Source organism: Psammomys obesus, unplaced genomic scaffold, assembly GCF_907164565.1.
Source record: "Psammomys obesus unplaced genomic scaffold, mPsaObe1.curated_primary_1811, whole genome shotgun sequence".
Lineage (NCBI taxonomy): Eukaryota > Metazoa > Chordata > Mammalia > Rodentia > Muridae > Psammomys > Psammomys obesus.
Window position 1 is genome coordinate 1,520,622 of NW_026593982.1, and position 19,417 is coordinate 1,540,038.

A 19,417-nucleotide genomic window follows, 5' to 3' on the forward strand; every position below is an offset into this window, starting at 1 on the left:
GTTTCCTGACTCGTATCTCCTTCTATCCCATAACACAGCACTAATGGTAAAGACTCCTTAAAACACCATTCATGACATAATAGTGGTTTAACCCAAACACCAGGATCTCCAGCCTTGTACCAAAATACATGTACCTGGGCCAGGGATAAAAGTGCTACTAGCCACACAAGCCTGATGACCTGAATTTATTGCCCCAAACCCACTTAGAAAGCAGACATAGTGATGGGAATCTGTAATCCCAGCACTCCTCCCATAAGATAGGAGGTGGAGATGCTGAAATCTTAGGAGAATCACTGGAAGTGCACAGTCAGCTAGCATGGAGTGTGCAGGGCAGCTGCAGATAGAAAAATTACTCCAGAAAGATACCCTCTAACTTTCACACAAGCCATGGCATACATGAGCTCACACTCATGTACATGTATACACACTAAATAAATATTTTAAAATGACATCCACTTGGGGCATGGTGGCACTTGCCTTTAATCTTAGCACTCAAGAGTCAAAGGCAAGTGGATCTCTGTGAGTTTGAGGTTAGCCTGGTCTACATAGTTCCAGGACAGCCAGGGCCAGGGCTGCACAGAGAGATCTTATCTCACAAACAAAACAAAATCACATACAGGAAGGCTAGGGAGATGGCTCAGTAGCTAAAAGCATTTGTTGCTATTGGACTGAACCTGAGTTCAGTTTCCATAATCCACATGGCAGCTCACAGCCACCTGTAACTCCAGCTCCAAGAGAGCTCATGTTCTCTTCTTGCCACTGAGGGGGATCCACACATGTGTGCTCATACACACAAATATTCACATAACTAAATATAAAATCTTTTAAAGGAAGCCGGGCATAGTGGTACATGGCTTTAATCCCAGCCCTTGAGTGGCAGAGGCAGGCAGATTTCTGTGAGTTTGAGGCCAGCTTGGTCCACAATTTTTTGAGTCTAGTATAGCCAAGTTACACTGAGAAACCCTGTCTCAAAAAACAGAATGTTCAGTTAAAGCCTTCCATGTCTTATCTAAATTGGTCTTCCACCTATCTCCATCGTCTCTTTATCTTTTCCCTTATCAATCTAATACCCAAATATCCACACCTTTGAGCTCTCTCTAAGGTGGAAACCTTGTTTGATCCACACATGTGACCTCCATCGCACCAAGATAACGCAGTTCACTTAAGAATTTGATCACTGCTCTGATTAGTTCACAAAAAAGGAGAGAGAGATGAAAGGTGGACAGAGAGCATGAAGCTGGGGGAGGAGGAGAGAGAAGAGGCAGGATGGAGGCCCTAAAATAACCGTGGGACCATGAGAGGAGGATTGTACCTCTGACTAGTTGGGACCTGCCTGATCCTTAATTCATGATGCCCTGCCACAGCCTTAGAGCCCTAGATGTATTTGTCACTGAGCACTCACTCTGTTGGTTTCTCTGGCCCACATGGAGTGGGATTCACATTTTTAGAACAGTGGTTCCCATAACAACCAAGCAGGAACTGTTGTCTGTGAAATATAGCATGGCCACACATGCGCACATGCATTCATGCATAAGCACATACATGTGTATGCACATATGGGAATACCTGTGTGTACTGATGTGCATAAGGACAGCACACACACCCTCACATACATGCATACATATGTCCACATGCATACACAACCGTGCACACATGCACTCACAAATACACACATGCATCTATTTATAGCTGCATACCCACAGGTACATACCTCCATGTCCATACAAAAGCATTTTTATACGGGCACAAAACACAGCACACTCCATGCCCTAATTTGTTTTAGTGTATTCACAACAAGCAGAGAGTAAGAGCAATAACACAACAAAGCTGGAACTAAGATGATAAAGAGGTACGTTGTCTAGCTACAGAAACACGCGAATTTATGAAGCCTGCGTTTTGACAGGAGCAGGCTTGGGAACTTTACTGTAGCAAAAAGATAGCATGAGGATGCTGTGCTTTTGATCATTGGATTGACTGAGTACCTTGCATTCAAATTCTGGTCCTGCTGTTCGTTCAACTTTGAACTTTAACTTCTCCACCTGCAGAAGTGGGTTATTTTCTCATTTCAGTGACCCAAATCCTGACAATAGCAACTTAAGGCAGGAAGCTTATTTTGGGCTTATTTGTTTGATGGAGTAAAGTCCAGCCCGTCCAGAAAAGCGTGGCAATGGGAGTGTTTGGCAATTGGTCTAATTATGTCCCCGGTCTGGGAGCAGACAGCAGTGAATGCTGGTGCCTGACTCACTTTCTCCTTTTTATTCGGTTTGGGACCTGAGTGCATGGATGGCACTGCCTACAAGGAAGGGTCTTCTCCTCTCAATAGAACCTCTGTCTAAACTCCCCTTAAGACACACTGTAGGGGATTACAAACCCACTCAAGTTGACAGGGCAAACCATCACAGTGGTGACAGTAAGAGCTGCTGCATTGTTACTCTTATTGGGAAGAGAACGATGTATAGTAAAATGATTAGCGTGATCATGATGCTTAATTATTCAAATCTTAGAAGATGTGATCTCCCTTCTCCATCCAAGAAGACTTCCTGGAGGTGGGAAGACTTCAGAGCTTCAGGAAGAAAACGAGAAGTTGCTTCATCTGTTTGGCCATTTATCGTTTCCCATAAACCTCCTGACCAGTTTTCAGACTCCTACCCCATATTCCATGTCCTGGGGTCTCTGACCCTACAGGAGTGAGATGGGGTCCGCAGAAGCCACCCAAAGCCTCCTCTGGAGTCCTGGAATTATGCTGGAGTTCTGCTCTGCTGCAGGCCCGAGTGCAGCCCCACTGAATAACTGTGGTAGAATTATCATCTCCCTTTTCTTCATCCAAGGCTTGCTTCAGCCTTGGCTTTGCTTAGGAACCCCAACGGGGTTTGTTATTTTGTTTTTCCTTCTCCAGCGCAACTTAGCCCTGCAGACTTCTTCTAGCATAAGACAGCCAGGCTGTGCCTTCCTCAGCTGAGAGCTAGGCCTTAAGTTACCAAGGGTGCGGGGCCTTCTAGATGCTTCCAGCTTGGGGATCCTGGGGCCTATCCTGAGGAAGTGGGTTTGTCTGGAGCAAACCAGTGTTATGTTCCCTGCTTCTTTGCATTTGTAGGTCCAGAAGAGGACCTAAGTGCAATACTCGGTCCAGGAACAGGACACAGTGTGACCCTGTGCAGCCAAGTCTTCCCAAAGACAACGCACCTGACCTGAAGCCACTGAGTGCAAGACCTGCAGTTGGGCTCAGCCCAGAGGCCCATGAAGAATTGTGGTGTATGTCGTAGTGCCCATGCCAGCCTCTTTTCGGTCCCCAGAACCACCCATCCCAGGATCTGCTCCTCACTGCGTGCAGGCCAAGCCCGAGGGGTGGGTTAGGGTGGGCAGGCCCTGGTTAAAGGTGGGCAGCAGAGGCCACAGCTGGAAGCTTCGAGGCACAGGAATGCCTTCGGGTTGGTGCCTGGAGTGGGGCAGCAGATAGCACCCCACCCCTTAGCGCCCATCCCCCACCAGAGCCACCAGCTTCTGCGGGAAACGTGGGGTCCGGGCGCAGCCTCTCCTGGCTGCATCTGCCGCTCGCCGCTTGCTGGAGAGCCCGCCCCGGAGGAGGGGCCGTCTCCGCCCCACCTCCCCGCGGCCTCCCTCCCTGTCGCCAAGCTGCGCCGGGGCCGAGCGCCCCCTCCTACCTCCCCCTCCTCCTCCCGGCGCACCCCGCCCGTGAACGCATCGCGAGCCCCTCCCGCTGCGCCGGGCTGGGGGACTCGGCCGCCCCCGCCCCAACCGGGAGGCGGCGGCGGCGGCCACCCAAAGCTGCAGTGGGGACCGAAATCCGAGGCCCGGTGGCGGCCCTGCGTCTGGACCGGGCACGCGGGGTCTGTGCCTCTGCGCCCCTAGCCCAGGGCCGCGGTGCCCGGCCTTGCCGCGGGCTAGAGAAGGTAAGGGCAAGTCTGGGGCGTGCTGCAGGACTGCTCTTGGAGAGGCTATGCAGGGAGGACCTCAGCCGCTGCCCCCTCCTCCCCAGCCTTTTTCCTTATTGCCCTCCTGAGGCCGCGGAGCCGCCAGAACTGGGAGGGATTTTGGGCAGGGCAGGCTCCAGGCAGCCAAGGGGTTAATTTCAGGAATTAAAATCAGAACGGGTTTGAGACCAGGCTTCCCCTCCCCCCTCCCGCCTGTCGCTGCCTGAGCCTTGTTGGGGGGTGGGGGCGGGCTCCAGAAAAAACCCGCTGGGACTCTGGACCTTGGAGAGGGAGAAGGGGGAGTGCCCTGGAACCCCAGCTCTCTCCAACTGCTGGTGATGGAATGGGGGAGGATCTTGGTCCCGAGGCCTGGCTAGGCACCTGTACGGTTGTCTGTGCGTGCCGGTGTGCACGTGTGACTGTCCGGAGGTGTTCATATGTGTGCACGCATGTTTCTGCCTCCCCACACCCTATTACCTGCGTGAATGATTGTGCCGACAGTGTCTCTTGGAGGTATGGGCTCAACTCCATCGCTCTGCATGCGTGTGTGATACTGTGCCTGTGTGCACTGCTTACAGCCTGTCTGGAGGAGAGTGAGGCCTGCCCCCTCCCTTTGGCTGAGCCTGCGGTGAGGGCTCAGATGGTTTTCCGGGTGTGGGATCCAGGTGCAGGAGCCTGTGTGTGTGACCTTGGGAGGCGTGTGCATGTTTGCAGGACCACAAGGAGGGGGTGCTTAGAACAGAAAGGCGGGAGGGGGGGGGCAGGAAGAAGACTGGCAGTGGTGACTCCCATGGGTCTTTACCAGGTTGGGTGACTGTTCAGCAGGCACCCAGTTTGGAGTTACAGCTGCAGGGCTAAGGCCCCGGCCTAGGAGGGTTGGGGGATTTAGAGGCAGGGCATTCCTTTATTCTCCACCCACTGGGCCATAATGGGGTATAATGTGGACACCTCCAGCTGCCTCCTCATCCTCAGAATGCCTCCACCTGCTGGTGGAGTCCTCTTGAAAACACCTGGTTTAGAGCTTCGGTTTGGGCTTCTAAATCCATCTAAGACCACCCAAACCTTCCTTCCCCTTGTTTGACTCCAGCCTTCCCTGCTTCTTCCCTGCATGTGTATTTTTCATGGAAGGGAAGTGCTCTTGGGCCCTGAAGGCCAAGTGAGAGGGAGAGAAGATGCCATGGGTAGATCAGGCAGGAAGTTGGGGGCCAGATGGGGAAAGTCACAAAAACCAAACTGCTAGCTTTCCACTTTAGCCTGATCTGAATTTCACTGGTTGGACAGGGGACAGAGATCTGTGACATACAGACTTTTGTCCCTACACTGAGATGTACCTGGGAGAGTAAGGGGGTGATGAAGGTTGTTTTCTTGCCTCTGAGTTCCCTAGACCTTCTTTCCTCTCATAATGCTTTATGTATGTTTAACAATTATTCGCTGAGTGCCAGTATGGGTCCATCATCCTATGAACATTTCAGGATTGGTACGGATATCCCACTCTTCAGCCAGAAGGAACATAGCATAGAACAGGAGTCAGTCAGGAGGTGCTGTGTTCAAGTTCTAGCTTGTCAGGGTTTTAGTGACTCACTACTGTATAACAAGCAGCCACAGGATTTAGAAACTTTTGAATAGCATTTGTTTGCTTGCTTATTTTAGTGAGGACACTTGAACTCAGGACCTTACACATACTAGGCAAATGATCTACCACTGGGCTTAAACTTGCAGCCCTCCTGTCTCCCAGCCAGCTAGGAAGCTAGGATTCTAGGCATGTATCAACCACTAGCAGTGACACTATTCTTCATGGCTTGTGAGTTGCCTGTGACTATGGCTATGGGATGTGTAGATGTCACTTGGAATCATACACAACCTCTCAAAGTGGCCTCTCAGCCCCCAGGGTCTCTTTCCACTTTGGCCTTAGGTAATTCTACACAACTGGGATCCAGCAGCTGGGTCCCAAAGCTCCCTGTGGGGGAATGTTCTAGGATGACAAGTCTTGATGCACTTGTCATCTTGGAACAAGTCAATGTACTTGTCAACCACTTATCTGGCTTCAGCTTGCATGAAGCTTGCTGATGTCCAGTCAGTGGGAGGGGATCACCTAAGGGTGACACTAGAAGGCTTGATTTCATCAGAGGTCCTCACACAGCAGCAAATTTGTTACAGGTATTTCCTGGCCACGGGCAAGTGATCTGACCAATCTGAGCCTTCGCTTCTTCATTCCGGCACAGAAGCATTCCACCCTGGGAGCACTGTTGTGAGAATGGTGATGTACCCAAAATAATTGGTTCAGACATAGGTTCTCTGCTTTATTATTAAACTTCAGGCACCTGCATGAGCCTGACTTTGCACATTGAACTGGGCACATGACATAGACTAAAGCAGCTGATCATGAAACCTCAGAGCTCAACCAGAGCAAACTGTGGGGATGAGAAGACCCAGTGAGCTCTGACCTCTTTGTAAGTGACTGGAGAGCCATTGTGCTCTACAAGGTCGTTCTTGGATTTATTTAGTTAACCAGTTTGTCTAGTTGCATGTGGTAAATGTTGAAAACTGACTTTGGTTGGGCACTGGGGAGATGGCTCAGCAGTTGAGAGCACTTGTTACTCTTGAAGAGGGCCTGGGTTCAATTCCCAGTACCTACATGGTGACTCAGAGCTGTCTGAAACTCTAGCCCTAAGGGATTCGGTGCCCTCTTCTGGTTAGAATTTTAGATGGAGCATGTACATACATGTAGGCAGAACACTCACACACCTAAAACAAAAACAAATCTTTCCCAAAAAGCATTTTAGAAAATTGCTTCGGCTGCTTGAACTTTAACTTACCCGCGATTTGGTGATTCCTCTGGTAGGGTACTGGCGGACACTGTGAAGATAGCCGTTTGCAGTGTTGCTGCCTGTAGTGTATAAGTAAGGAGGGGGTCCAGCTTTTGTGCGTATTGATGATCCCAGCTTGTGGGACCTGTCTTTGAGAGTTTATAGTAAGGGAGGACTGTGCTGTGAGGGGACTTGAGGTGGAAGAGGGTGTCAGGGAAAGGTTTATGGAAAAAGTGGCATTTGAGCTGGATCTGCAAAACAAAGTCCCAAGAATGGAGACCAGCATGAGCCTAGATGAAGGTATGACAGCCCAGTGCTTCCCAATGGAGTAGAACCCTCATGGGGCTCACTGGCAATTTGTGTGGAAAGGAGCAGAGACAAAAGCTGGTGCCTGCAAAGCCAAGAGCTGGTCAGATTCAGCCACCCTTAAAGATAGGTGTGGCAGGTGTACTTCACCTCCAAGCAGAGGGGCTGGGGATATAGCTCAGTTTGTTCAACGCTTGCCTAGTACACAACAAATCCTGAGTTTCATTGCTACGATTTTCCCAGCACTCAGAGGTGGAGGCAGAAGGATCAGAAGTTCAGAGCATCCTTGGCTTCACGGCAAGTTTGATACCAGCCTGGGCTGCATAAGCACAAATCTCAAAGAAAGGAGAGAAGGCCGTTCTTCAGAGACTATTTTACTTACTCTTTGGTGTATGTGTGTGCACATGTATATGTGTTAATGTTTTCTTCACCTAATTTTTTTTTTCAGCAGACAGGATCTCTCACTGAGCCTGGGGCTCACTAGTATGGCTAGGCTGGGTGGCCACTGAGTTACAGGGAACCTCTTGTCTCTGCCTTCCCAGTTCTGGGACAATAAATGCACACTGCCACAGTGAACTTTTTCTGTGCACTTCTCCACAGCCCCTATTTGACATCATCAGTGACATACGTATCTGGGCTGATAGGGCAAAAAGCTTCAGAGGTCATGAGCACTGTAGGATGGGTTACTTACAACCCCCATAGATGAGGGTAGAGATCTGAACTGTGGCGGTGTCTATTGGAAAAGGAAGAAGGTCGACCTTTCTGATAGCGATTGCAGCCCCTAGGTGAGTCGCTGTCCAGGGTGCTGAACAGACAACAAGGCTCTTAGTTAAGTTGGGAACTGTTAAGAAAGGCAGGTTTTATAGTGTGTACAATGGTATTCAGAGTTTAGTGTTAATTACTTTAAGGTTTTAGCTACCAATATTGAAAAAGAACCCATTTCAATCTTTTTCTTGTTCATCTTTTTAAAAAAATATTTATTTATTACTTATTACAATTTATTCCCTTTATATCCCAGCTGTAGCCTCCTTCCTCATCTCCTCCCACCCTCCTTCCCTCTTCTCCCCCTATGCTCCTCTCCTAGTCCACTGAGGGGAGGTTCTCTTGACTCCAGCCTATCAGGTCTCATCAGGACTGGCTGCATTGTCTTCCTCTGTGGCCTGGCAAGGCTGCACCCCCAAGGGAGAGGTGATCAAAGAGCTGGCCACAGAGTCCAGGTCAGAGACAGCCCCTGTGCCCCTTACTAGGGAATCCACTTGGTTAGAGCACCTCTGTAGCCCCCCCCCCCCCACTTTGGCTCTCTTGGTCTTATGGAGCTCCTTTCCCCTCTAGGTCTTTCTATCACCCCTTTCTTGTTTGCTTTTCGAGACAGGGTTTTTCTGTGTAACCCTAGCTGTCCTGGAACAAACTTTGTAGACCAGGCTGGACTCAAACTCACAAAGATCTACCTACCTAGGCCTCCTGAGTGCTAGGAATAAAGGCATGCACCACCACTGCCCAGAGAACCCATTTCATTCTTTACTGATTTCTTTTAAATTCACTTTGCGTTTAAAAGGCGGGAGAGGGGAGGAGACAAGGAAGGAAGGGATCCTTAGCTCAGTTTCAGGCGCAAGGCATTATGTGTATCTGTGACCTGTGGAAGAAGGTCATCTCTTAAGATGTCCATTGTCTCCTATCTTAAAAAATGCTCCTGGATTCTCCCGCACTGCCTCCTTCCCAGCACAGGAAGCTTATGTCCACTTTGTGCCTTGCCTTACACATACCTCAGCACATAACAGCCAGGCTCATTAAAACAGCCCTCTCAGCAGTCCCCAGTGGGCCCTCCTCTGCTCCAGTCCAATGTGGGCTTGCCCACTCCTTCCAGAGTGCATCCATTCCTCCCCAGGTTCCCTGCCTGGACTCCTGTTCCTGCTGTTGGTTCTCGACAATTCTTTGATCCTCCTCTGTCCGCTGTCTCTTGGAGGTTCCATCTTCCCGTCCGCCTCCTTCTCTTCTTTCTTCTTGTTACCACCCTAAGCTTTTTTCTCCATTATCATTTTTAAGAAAATGTGTAAGTTTGGGGCTAGAGAGATCGCTAAATGGTTAAGAATGCTTATTGCTCTTGCAGAAGACTCAGGTCTGGTTCCCAGCACTTACCCACATGGCAGCTCACAAACATCCGTAACTCTAGGTCCAGGGATCCGATGCCCTCTTCTGGCCTCCAAGGATACTTCCCACACATGGTGCAATGGTACGTATTCAGGCAAAACACCCATACACACAAAATAGAAAGAAGTAAGCCTAATTTTTAAAAATGCTTCAGTTAAAACATTTTTGAGACATGTTTTTATGTAGCTTCCGCTGGTCTCAAACTTGCTTTGTAGTTGTGAATGACTTTAAACTTCTGATCCTCCTGCCTTTCACCTGAAACTCCTGGGGTTACAAGCATTGACACTGTATCTGGCCAGTAATGTAAATTTAATATTTAATAATTTTACTCATGTGTTTTGTGTGTGGCTGCCCACAACTGGATGTGCATATGGACAACTTGTGGGAGTCCATTTTATCTTCCCACCCTGAGGACTCTGGTTACCGGGATTGTGGCAAATACCGAGCTACCTTAGTGTCCTCAAAAATGCATTTTTTTTTTTTTTGCTGCAAAATAGGTACAAATGACTTTCTTCTACTTTGTATTACTATTACCATTAGTATTACTATTACTATTACTAAAGTGTGAAAGTATATTAAGTGTTTTGCCTACATGCCTGTGTGTATGTAAGCACTACATGTGTGCCTGCTGCCTGTGGAGGCCAAAAGCACGCTTCAGATGCTTCTGGAACTAGACTTACAGATGGTTGTGAGCCTCCATGTGGGTGCTGAGAATTGAATTCAGGTCTTCTTCTGTTTGTTTGTTTGTTTTTTGTTTTGTTTTGGTTTTTTTTTTCCGAGTCAGCGTCTTACTCTGTCACCCTGACTGGCCTGGATCTTGTAAATCAGGCTGCCTCTGTCTCCCAAATGCTGGGATTAAAGGTATGTACCACTACACCCAACTCTTTTAGTTGTGTGGATGTCTTCAGGTCAGAGAGATCAGTAGAGCCTCTGGAACCACAGTTAGGCGTGATTATGAGCTGCCTGAATTGGGTCCTCTGCAAGAGCTGTGTGTGTGTTCTTGACCAAAGAGGCTCTGTTCATCATCATACTCTTTTTACCATATCATCTTCTACACAAGCTTGCCTCAGGAGATCACCAGCTACTTGGATGAAAGGACTGGATCTTGTCTGTCAGTGTGACCCCCACATACCTAGCACAAAGCCTGGGTAGTGCTTGGCACTGATGAGGTACTCAGCAAGTGTACACAGCATGAATTCATGTTTAACTACAGCTTAGGTGAGAAAGTGTAGGCTTTGGTTGATTAGGTGAGGAGAGCGTTTTATTGTGACGAGTCCAATTTATTTTTAATTACGTCATTTATTCATGTGTGTGCATGCATATATACATGTGCTGTGGCCCTAGAATAGGGAGGTCAGGGGACAACTTGAACATTAGTTCACTTGGGGGCTATAGAGTTGGCTCAGTGGTTAAGAGCACTGGCTGCTCTTCCAGAGGACCCAGGTTCAATTCCCAGCATCACATTGCAGCTGACAACTCTCTGCAGTTCTTCAAGTTCGAGGGGATCCGACGCCCTCACACAGACACACATGCTGGTAAAGCACCAATGCACATAAAATAAAAATAAATAACATTAAAAAAATAAAGTCAGTCCTCTCTCTCCACATGTGGGTCCTGGGGTTCAAACTCAGGTTCAGGCTTGGTGACAAGCACCTTTTATCTGCTGTGCCATCTTATCAGCCCCCAATATTATTTTAAACAATAAAAGATCTGAACACTACCTGTACCTATGAAGAGAGACGATGAATGTGTCTTGGTCATAACTGCATCAGGTTAATCTTCACCTTCAGCTCTAGGTTCTGCTTCGTTGGGTGATTGTATGTTTCTTCCTCCATGCACGGACTTTCTCTCTGTGGTGGGTCCATCTGTGCCACTGGCATCCCTTTTCTCACCTGTAGTTCAGTAGCTATTGCACAAGGTCTTCAAAAAGCTTCATCCTAGCATGTGATCCCCAAAGGAAAAGAGGACTCCCCCATTTCCCAGTCACTGGCTTGGTGTGAGGAATGGAGCCATCCCTAGGGCAGTCATTATGACCAAGGAAGTGGGACTAGGTCCTGTGTCCACTTACTAGAAATACGGTAGACCTGCCAGAAGCACATGCAGTAGGAAGGAGCAGCTCGCCAAAAAAAGCTGGATGCTACATGACTGCAGAGGGAGCGGTTGAAAACAACAATGTCCTCTGCAGGAATCGCCAGGGTCCTGCAAGTAGTGGGTGCCATAAGTAAGATCAGCTATGCTTTTGGCAGTAGCAACAGGTGAGACTGTGGCCAGAGACCCTCAGCACCGGATTGAGTTGTCTTGTTTGGAGAGGTAAGGAGGGCCTATAAGTCTTAAACATAATAAGTAAATAATAAATAAATAAAATTCCTCTGGAGAGTTCAGTCTGTAGAATCCTAGCTAAAGAAAACCTTGAAGCCGAGCTTGGAAAGAAAGGAGCCCTGATAATTGGCATTTTGGATGAGAGAAGCAGTCTGGCCATGACAGGAAGGTAGGGCAGGTCTCAGGACTGCAGTGGTTGTTAAGGAGGGAGAAGAACACAAATGAGAATCTCGCACTCTTCTCCCACCATGTTCAGAGTACACAGACTGTAATCTAAAAATACACGATGAAACCTAGGTTTTTTCTCAGCCCACACTCTACCTTCCATTACTTTCCCCCTTTTTTCTTGTGTGTGGAGGAGTGTGCATGTGTGTATATTTTTGCATGGGTAGCACTCACATCTGTATGAGTACACATGGGATGGTCCACAGTTGATGTTAAGAGTCAGCCCCATCTACCTTCACCTCAGTCATTGAGGCAGAGTTTATCAAGCAAACCTGGAGCTCCATTATGCCTTGCTGTGTCTTGTAGTTGAACTTGCTTGGAGAAACCCCTGTCTCTGCTTTCTGATGCTGGAGTTACAGGCAGGCTGCCATGTCCATTAGGCATTTGTGTGGGTTTCTGGTAATCTGGACTCTGGTTTTTCATACTTGCCCAGCTAGCACTTAAGTATGAGCCATCCTGCTAATTCTTCATCATCTGGGTTGCATTCAGAGAAAGCTTTATGCTCATGAGGAGGTGTCCAAATCCAGACAGGACTGTTCCCAAGAGCAAGTCATAGTCATCTCTCAAGTGCAGTGGATAGAAGGCAGCTGTGAGGTGTGCTGGGGTAAAGAGCTAATGGGTTATCAATAGCCACACTTCTTATCCACCTTGGTGCTCACTCATGGGTCTGTTTCTCCCTCCCTGATTTCTTGGAGCCTGGCTAGTAGGAAGGTGAAAAAGTGTTCTTCAAAAGTGGGAACAGAGAGACAGAACCACATATAGGAAGTTGCTGCACTTAGCTGGGACAGACAGGTACACAGAACAACCCTGCTCCCCTCCAGCTGTGTATGTGAAGTTGGAATCTCCAGGCTCACTGTTAAGTGACAAAACACTACTCACTCCAGATAGGGAGCCAGCAACACATCAAAGTATGGATACCACCAAAATTCAACTTGGTGACCAATGAGTTTTATTGGACTTGGATGAGAGGGGACTTAAAAGACAGAAATGACTCAAAAACTCTGCTTTACCAAGGCCCACCCCAGTATGGATGACAGCTCACAAAAGCTGGGAAACTGGAGTCTGCTACACAGCTTCAGGCAGCTCAAGTTACAGTCTCCTAAGATACTGTAAACATCTTAAAAACAGTTAAGCTTTCTTTTATTTTTATTTTTTTTTGCTTCTTCCAAGCAGCTGTTGAGGTCTCTTAAATCTCTTCCTCTTGGCTTGTCTGAGAGTGACTCAGCAGTCTTTATTGTTTACTCTTTGGAGGGAGCGGCCTAGTGAATCTGGTCAGTTTCAGGGACTTCCTGGAGCTATTCTGAGTTGTTCATGGTCAAGTTTAAAGCCTACCCCAAATACAGGCTCTTTCAATCTCAGAGGAAACTAGTCCACAATGGTGAGCGTCCTCCATCTTGTTATAATGAATCTATTTGGGTCTTCTATTTTATTTTCCTTGTTTTTTGTTTGTTTGTTTTTTGAGACAGGGTTTCTCTGTGTTAACAGCCCTAGTGGTACTGAAATTCTCTGTAAACCAAGCTGCACTCCAACTCACTCACAGAGATTACCCGCCTCTGCTCCCTGAGTAGTGGGAGTGGTAGATAAAAGGCATGTACCACCATGCCTGGCTCAAGGTCTTGAGTTTCTTCTTGAGTCAGATTCATGTCTTATATTTTCCTATAAAATATTTAGCTCATTCAGATTTTCAAGATTTGGGGCCAAGTGTTGTACCTAGTAGTATTTTCATAATTGGAAAAAAAGTATTTGCATGCCAACCACATCACTCTTCTCATTATAGTGTTGTATATGTGTTCTCTCTCTCTCTCTCTCTCTCTATATATATATATATATATATATACATATATTTAATATAAATATATACTTATAGAGTCAAATATATATATATATTTGGTGTTTTCTAGAAGCCATTTTTAAAATATTTATTATGTATAGTATTCTTCCTGCACATATACCTACACAGCAGAAGAGAATACAGATCTCATTATAGATGGTTATGAGCCACCATGTGGTTGCTAGGAATCAAACAAATGACCTTTGAAAGAGCAGCAAGGACTTTTAACCTCTGAGCCATCTCTCTAGCCCCTAAAAGCCATTTTTTTTTTTTGAGACAGGGTTTCTCTGTGTAGCCTCGGCTATCCTGGACTCACTTTGTAGACCAGGCTTGTCTCAAACTCAGAGCAATCTGCCTGCCTCTGCCTCTTAGACTGCTGGGATTACAGGTGGTACCACCACACCTAGCCCTAGATGCCATTTTAAATTTACTTTTATTGGCTACTTTTTAAAATTTAGTATGCTTAAAGGACAGTGATATTGGCATAATTACTAAGTGTTTAATGACCTTAGACTTTCGTGTATGGTACTGGGAATTGAATCTAGGGCTTATGTATGCAAGACATATGCTTTACCAACTAAGCTATTCTTCAACATTAATTACCAAATATTTGTTTAAAATGAAGGAAGAAAGGAGGTTAGCTAGTTAAATTGGATGTGGCATAGAATCTTAGCACTTTGGAAATGGAGACAGGGAGGTCTGGAACTAATGAGTCAGTTGTCTACATGAGATTAATGAGAAAAGAAGGGAGCTACATACAGAGAAACCTTGTCTTGAGCCTCTCCCCCTGAAAAAGAGGGTCTGCAGAGAGGGCTCATCAGTTAAGAGTGCTTGCTGACCTTCCAGAGAACCAGAGTTTGGTTCCCAGCACCCATGTGGGGCAGCTCACAACCACCTGTTTAACTCCAGCTTCGGAGGGTCTGACCCTCTCCTGGTCTCCCTGGATACCTGCACTCTCATGCTTATACCTACACAAACACATAAGTTAAAATGAAATCAATCTTTTTTTTTAAGGGAGACAAAAAAAATTTCTTGATGGTTCTAAATGTGAAAAAAAAGTCTAAATGTGAAAGAGAGACACACACAGCCTGGCGTATTTGCGCTCTTCCAGCTGTCAGCAGAGTTATTTGTTTAAAACTCTTCTATAAATGATATTCTGGGGGCTGGCAAGATGGTTCAGAAACAGAGAGCACCAAGTGTTCTTTCCGAGGACCTGGATTCTATTGCCAGCGCCCGTGTGATGAGCCACATCTGTCTGCAGTACTAGGAGATCATCTAACACCCTGTTCTGGCCGCTGTAGGCACCAGGCACACAGGTAGTGTAGAGACGTAACTGCAGACAAAATACTCATACATGTAAAGTCAATTGTAAAAATTTAAAATTTTCTTGGAAGAAAACAAAGCTCTAAGCACTAAAAGAACACATGCATAATTGCTAACAGCTTTTGGGTGGGAACAGACTTCCTAAGCAAAATCAGAAATCAGTAAAGTTTTACTGAGGTGTACTTTCAACATATCAATAAAAAACAAAGTAAAAGCCAATCAACATACTTGAGCAAAAACATTCGCAGTACATAAGGGACAAGAGATCAATACTATAAAAAGCCTTTGCAGATCAATAAGGAAATAGGAATGTTCAGTGGAAAACTGAGCATAATTGGGTCAGGCGTGGTAACGTGCCTATAATTCCAGCACTTGTAAGGCTGAGGCAGGAGGATTGTGGCTAGTTTGAGACCAGCCTGAGCTATGTGGTGAATGCAGGCCAGCCTGGGCTATATGGTAAGACCCTGTCTTAAGAAACTAGATTGGGAGAGACAGCTCAGTAGGTAAGAGCACTTGCTGTTAACCCTGACAGTCTTGAGTTCAGTACTCAGAACTCACATGTGGAAGGTGAGAACTGTCTTCCACAAATCCTCCTCTGACCTCCATGTGGACAGGTGTGCACACCTCCCAGCACACGCACAATAAATAAATAAATAGTTTAATTTTTTAGATGACCCCAAAAGTAACATAGTGTAAAGTCAGATAACTGATGAGACATAGATGACTGAGAAGTGGCAGGGAAGTGGCCAAACACTGCAATCAAAGAAACTCACCTAGGTATTTCTTTACAGGTCAGTTTTTCCTTTCAAGTTTGGAAGAACATGTAGAGGCCAGACTGGAAGCTGAACCTGGCTGTGGTGGGTAGGCAGTGGGGGGCCATGGAATGGGTTTTAAACAGAGAGATGAGGTCTGGAGCTGCGTGTGGAAGCAAATGCCTAGAGTCCCAGCACTCTAGACAAATGGTGCAGGGAGAGCACAGGTAGCAGGCCAGCTCAGCCCGGGCCGCAGAGTGATACCTGCCTCAAAAAATAACAATAACTTAAAAAGGGGAAAGAAAAGGGCTCATGTCCTTACATGATGAAGAGAGCTCTGAGACTGAAGGGTAGCTCTGTAGCCCAGCTGTGAGGAGGCCTTGGCCTGGAAGAGCAGAAAGCATGGAAGGATGTTTGGGCTGAAAGCATCCTTAAGAGAGAAAAACCAAGATGGCCAGAGGTGTAGCTGGGAAAGGGTGGCAACACTGAAGGAAACCAGGCTGCTGGGAGTTGGGTGGGAGTTCCGAATCTTTGGAATGTGTTTTTGACACCGTGGGTCACTGAATTCAGCAAGAGTTTCATTACTGGAGTCTGGCACTGTGTTCAAATGAGTCATTTGAAAAATACAATATGTAAACTGGAGAGACTGCTTACTGGGTTAAAGGCCTCTTCAAGCAAGCCGGAAAACCTGAGTTTCATCCTAAGAACCTGTGTCAACACTGGATGCCATTATACAAATCTGTAATCCCAGCATTCTTACTGTGAAGTGGGAGGTGGAGGCAGAACTGTCCAGAAGCTCTCAGATCAGCTAGCTATCTTCCACAGCCACAAAAACAAAGCATAGACCTGCCACACAGGTGTGAGGACTGAAGTTTGGATCCCCCACAGAAATGCCAGGTGGCCATGGTGGCCTGCCTGGAACTCCAGCTCCAGAAGGCAGAGACACGGGATTCCCCAGAGCAGGCTGGCAGGCAGGACTAGCCATATCTGTGAGCTCTGGGTTGGACTGAGAGATGCCACCTCAGTGAAGAGGAAGGGATGATGACCAAGGAGATGGTATTAGTATTAGCTTAGGCTTTCCATGTGCACACAAAATAGAAAAAGAAACTGGAAAGGCAGGGACCAACCCTAAAGTTGTCCTCTGACCTCCACACACGTCACAGCACACAGCCTGCAGTCACCTGAATGCTGTGGCACTCAGGAGCTGGCAGAAGTCACACATGTCACATACAGCAACAAGACCTATGCACTGAGCAGAAGCTTTGGGTGCATTTAGCTGTCACTTTTCAAGTGATACCACAAGTCCTTTTCTTCTGTCCCTCAGAGAAAACAAAGACCACTAGAAGCACCAGGTTCCTGTCCCGACAGCTGTACACAGGTCCTGGGGTACATGTTGACCAGAAGCAGGAGCCTTGTTTATTTCTCTCCAGACTGCCAGGTCTCTGACAGTGCAGACACATGCTTCCCGGGAGGCAGGGGCTCAGGTGTGCTCTGCCCACTTAGAGAGGGCGGGAAACAGCTCTGTAAGAGAAAACTGGGAGTGCAACAAACCAGATCTGGGTATCACAACAGAGGAGCAGTTTAGTAAACACAGGACTTTCCATTTAACTATTCAACCATTTAGACTGTTTTCCTGATGCCGCCATCCATCACAAACTTAAAACTGGGGTTGTCCTGTCTCCAAAAGAAGCGAGCCCGTATTCTCATCCTGTGACACATCCAGCCTCAGTAGAATATTGTGTTGTGTTTGATTAAGGAGTAATCTAGTCTTCGGGGTCTTGCCATCTGTGGCCAGAGTAGACTGATGGAGAGAAAACTGGATAGCTGAAAGAAAGAACTACCCAGCTGAAGAGGGGGAGGGAGGAAAACACCTAGTTCACAGCCCATGCCTCTGACTAGCAACAAGGATGCTCTGACCTCCTCAGCCCATCCTTGCATCCATGCACTCTCTATCCTTGTGAGAGGAGGCCGAAGAGTGCCTCTTTAGGGGCGGAGAGGGAACAATCTGAGGGGTAACTTTTGTTTTCCAGGCTTTTCGAGGAATCTATCAGCCTTTATCCTCTGATGAGCTTTCCATCATCTTACCTCCTTTATCCACAGAGTGTTTGTTTACCCAAGGCCGGAGACCTTACTGGATCTTGTAATTTCAGAATGAATTCCCTGGTGGTGGTGGGGATGAGGAATGGGAGTTGTCTCTTAGCAACAGACACCCTGTGCTGCCCATTGCTGGAGCCCAGGCTTGGGAGGAGGGCTCCATCAAGCCAGGGCCCCTGCCATGGAGCCATGCAGGCCACTAACTCCTTGGCTTCTTCCTATTCAAGCTGCAGCGCCTCCAAAAAAACTCCACCTTGCTTATAATGGATGTTTCTATGGAGAGGACACAGGAGGGTGGGAGGAGTCAAGAGTAGGCAGGCCCCAGACTGCCCTCCTTCTGAGTTTCCTGCCGCCTCTGTTTGCTTGAGTTCATTTTAGTTTAAAGCTAAGAACTGACTCTTCATTACCTTTTGGCCATATTAGGTTACTGGCCTCAGGCAGAAGGACCCTCTCCAGTCTTCATAACAAAAACAAGGGAGAAAGGGTTTATTTTAGCTCCCAAGTTCAAGGTACCAGCCATCACGGCAGGGAAGTCAGGGTAGCAGGAGCCTAAAGCAGCTGGTTGCATGCAGGATCAGGAAATAGAGGGGACTAAAGGCAGGCTGCTGTTCAGTTCTTTCTCCATGCATGGTTGAGGATCCCAGTCGGAGACTGATGTCTCACCCACAATGGGCAGTCTTCCACTTCAACAACTGAAATCAGAATTCCTCAATGGCCCATTTCCCAGATGATTCTAGGTTCTGTGAAGGAGACAGTTAACACTAGCCATCATGGGGCCAGGGAGATGGCTCAGGTACACAGCAGGTGAAGAACATTGCCACCAAGCCTGACAACCCAGGCTTGATCCTGTATCCCACATAGTGGAGGAAAGAACTGACTCCCACAGGTTGACTTCTCACCTCCACACATATGCCATGGCATGATGACCGACTCCACCCCAAATAAATGGATTAAATGTAAAAGGGAAACAGCCACTAACTACCACAGGATCTATTATTTAAAAAGGGAAATCCCATTGTAAGCAAGAAAGAGGAATCACATGCTCTAGCCCATCATGGGTAGATGAAAAGTGGGAAAGGAAGGCAGAATCCCCAAAATCCCAAGGCAGTGGCTAGGTGCTGGGTGGCCGTGGGATGTCTCTCTATATCCATGAGGAAATGGCAGAAGGCAAGCAGGAGTCTGGAACCCATCAGGATAGAGAGGTGGAGCTGATAGCAGGTTTAAGGTTTGAGTTGGTGGGAGCAGAGAGGCAGTAGGTTACTCCACAAAAAAGCTGGAATCAATTAAGCAAGGAAAGTCACAAAACTCAGAGGAAAACCCACTGTCTTCCTTAGGGTTTTATTGCTGTGAAGAGACACCAAAACCACTGCAACTCATGAAGGAAAACATTTTATTGGGGCTGGCTTTATTTCAGAGGCTTAGTGCATTATTGCCATGGCGGGAAATGTGACAGCTTGCAGGAAGACATGGTGCTGGAGACAGAGCTAAGAACTCTACATCTTGATCCACAGGCAGCAGGCAGAGACTGTGTCACACTGAGCTTAGCTGGAGCAAGTAAGACCTCAAAGCCTGCCTCCATAGTGACACACTTTATCCAAGTTTGAGGAAAGGGCCTTCAGTGCCTTTGGTGGGCCTTCAGTGGAATGGTGGGCATGCGGACAGCACCTTCTACATCATCAC

The 19,417-nt window shown here is 47.3% G+C and overlaps 1 protein-coding gene across 3 annotated transcripts in view; it reads left to right on the forward strand.

Annotated features, from left to right (window-relative positions):
- The first annotated feature begins 3,612 nt into the window (after nt 1-3,612).
- The window catches only part of Fbxo41 (F-box protein 41), a 31,643-nt gene continuing 15,838 nt past the window's right edge, over nt 3,613-19,417 (forward strand). The window contains exons 1-2 of one of the 3 annotated variants that reach the window (XM_055617638.1): nt 3,613-3,911; nt 6,090-6,189. The gene's annotated coding sequence lies outside the window, so the exon portion shown is untranslated. Of the gene's footprint in view, nt 3,912-6,089; nt 6,190-6,310; nt 6,383-9,152; nt 9,276-19,417 lie in introns of those variants that run through there. The other 2 variants (XM_055617640.1, XM_055617639.1) reach the window with 2 other exon arrangements.